General features: G+C 44.0%; 1 protein-coding gene across 1 annotated transcript in view; it reads right to left on the bottom strand.

Moving 5' to 3' along the window:
* LOC119333681 overlaps positions 1-3,064 on the bottom strand; it is a 13,238-nt gene that overhangs the window by 1,828 nt on the left and 8,346 nt on the right. The gene's annotated exons all lie outside the window — the stretch shown is intronic.

Here is a 3,064-nt window from a genome sequence, read left to right as displayed (position 1 = left end):
CACGCCGTTTATGATGATATCCGTGTGCCATCACAACAGCCGCATGCAAACCGGGCCACCACATAGAAACATGCAGAGAAGTAACTCCAAAACAGGGGATCGTAATCAAATTAAACACATGCAGCGCACATGGCGAAGATCGCTACAAACGGAATGTCCCAAATCTTCGGCGGGATTGGTGCGCTCACCGGTATCTGTACCAGATCCGGCTTGCCTACCTTCTCCTCATGCTTTCATCCATGCTCCCACTTTATCTTACAGTTGTTTTTTTTCCTTTTTTATTTCTAATGTAATCATCTCCCTCTGATTTTAATGAGATGGGGCCGGGCTTTATTTTGTTTCAATCAAATCAAGCCACGTATGCGGGAGCACGGATGGACGCACGCGCGGGGAGCAGGCAAGTCTCGTCCATCTGTACCCAGCCATATCCCTCAATATATATCGACTCGGTGCACCTCCTTCCCGGTTCGGCCCCTAGTGGCGGCGACGGAGCCCCCCTATGCAGCCGCACCCGGCGATCCCTGGTTGGTCCCTTGTGCAGCTCAATTGACTGCACGCCCGGCGGCTGCCCTCTATATATCTGGCAGCTTTCGGTCTTTCCATGGCTCCCCCATAGCGGTAGGCCACCACGAATTGCAGCAGTGAAAGAAAAAGAATGATGATATCCGTGTGACTTCTCTGCAGTGAAAGAGATGGTCAAGCAACATTAGCGACGGGAATGACGCGCCGTTGCAGCCTGAATCCTGCTTCCCACACACGCCGTTTATGATGATATCCGTGTGCCATCACAACAGCCGCATGCAAACCGGGCCACCACATAGAAACATGCAGAGAAGTAACTCCAAAACAGGGGATCGTAATCAAATTAAACACATGCAGCGCACATGGCGAAGATCGCTACAAACGGAATGTCCCAAATCTTCGGCGGGATTGGTGCGCTCACCGGTATCTGTACCAGATCCGGCTTGCCTACCTTCTCCTCATGCTTTCATCCATGCTCCCACTTTATCTTACAGTTGTTTTTTTTCCTTTTTTATTTCTAATGTAATCATCTCCCTCTGATTTTAATGAGATGGGGCCGGGCTTTATTTTGTTTCAATCAAATCAAGCCACGTATGCGGGAGCACGGATGGACGCACGCGCGGGGAGCAGGCAAGTCTCGTCCATCTGTACCCAGCCATATCCCTCAATATATATCGTGTCATCACCCGATTGGCCCGGTTTTCACTGTGATAAAAAGTCAAAAAACAAGAAAAAAGAAACCTGGCTAGGTTTAGTATATTGAGAATACTAGATGATACCTCGCATGTTGTTGCGGAAATATTTGCAATACATTTCGATGATATGTGATTTCTATGAAACGTGAATAGTGATACTACGAAAACTAAAATTGCAAATCCATATGCTTTATTGTGTTTGATTAATGTATTGTAAAATATCTATATATGTTTTGCATGTTGAGATGGACATTTTCATGTGTATGAATGCATGTTGTGGTGGGCATTTTGCTATGCATGTTGCTTGATGATGTGGCATGCTTGCATGTTGAGAAAAATTTGTTAGTGAGGGCTAACTATTTAGATATAGAAGATAAGCTTCCCTCACCTCAAGATTTTCCAAAACATTACAGTAACATGCCGGACCTTTATATCATTGGTTGCTCACTCGCTCATATCACTGGATTTGTTCGCTTCGTTTTTTGATTTTACTGATTTCTTTAGTTTGTTTGTTTCTCTCTCTCTCTCTAATTTCCTTTGTTTTCTCATTAGTTTTCTTTGTTTCTTTATCAGTTTCAACTGTTTTTTCTTCTTCTTTTCCTTTTTTGCTCTTTCTCGATTTTTATTTTTTGTTTTCTTAGTTTCTTCCTTTTCTTTGGATTTCTTTAATTTTCCTGATTTCACTGTTTTCATTGTTGTGCACTGGTTGTTTTTTCTTTATTTCTTGGGTTTCTTTTCTTCAATCTTTCTTTCTTTCTTGGTTTTCTTTGGTTTTTTTTGTTTCTTTGTTTCCTTTTCTTTTTATGGTTGTCTAAGTTTTTAATACACATTCAACATTTTTCGTATACAGCAGATAATTTTTTTTGAAATCTTATATTTTTATGCCTACTTTTTCGTATGTACATTCTTTATTTTTGGTGTATATATACTTTTTCGAATACAGATTTAACAATTTTCAAATATAGGTTTAGAATTTTTAAAATATATGGTGAATATTTTTTCTATGCACATTAAAAAATGCAAATGCTTGATTAACTTTTTCCAAATACGACATTAACATGTTTTGAATACATGATTAAGTTTTTTATATTCATTGTTAGTTCAAATGCTTGATTAATATTTTACAAATACAACATGAAAATATTTTTAATACATGATCAACATTTTTCCACACAAATTTAACATTTTTCAAGGGTATAGCCTCCTGCGAGCTGGGCCGGCCTAGTATGGTGCTCCCTCAGGCGAGGCTAGCCTCCAACTCACGTCAAGTGAGCACTACTAGGGAAAATCTTATACACAGAATCTTAGCAGTAACACTGGATAAAATGAAGCGCTGCTGCTACTTAGTAGTAGCACGTGGCTGTAAAAAGCGCTACTGCTATCCTGTTAGCAGTAGCGCGTGTTAGCAAAAGGCGCTGCTGCTAACTTTGAACTGGGTGCACATGGCTAGCCCCACTTAGCAGCAGCGTATCCTTGTCCAGCGCTACTGCTATGATGCGTAGTAGTAGGGCTTTTCTTCAACCCGCGCTGCTACTAACCCTACTTTATCGTCCCGTCGCGCGGCCGACCCTCTGACTCTCCCTCTCACTCACTCTCCCCCGCATCCCCCGTCGTCCGTCGTCGTCGCCGTTCCCCGACCACCGTCGTCACTCGCCGCCGCGGACGCTCCTGCTCCTCCTCCACTGAGATAGTCCCTCCATCCCTCCTCCCCCCTCCTTCCACCATGCCCTCCTTCCTCCTCCTCCGGCCGCCCCCTCCTCCCTCCTCCTTCGGCCAAGCCCTCCGCCGGCAGCCCTCCTCCCCCCGCCCCTCCCACTCCTCCTCTCTCCTCCCTCCTCCCACCTCTT

This window comes from Triticum dicoccoides, chromosome 7A (assembly GCF_002162155.2).
Source record: "Triticum dicoccoides isolate Atlit2015 ecotype Zavitan chromosome 7A, WEW_v2.0, whole genome shotgun sequence".
In the NCBI taxonomy this organism is placed as follows: domain Eukaryota; kingdom Viridiplantae; phylum Streptophyta; class Magnoliopsida; order Poales; family Poaceae; genus Triticum; species Triticum dicoccoides.
The sequence above is the reverse complement of the archived record's forward strand: the minus strand, read 5'-3'. Positions and strand labels throughout refer to the sequence as shown.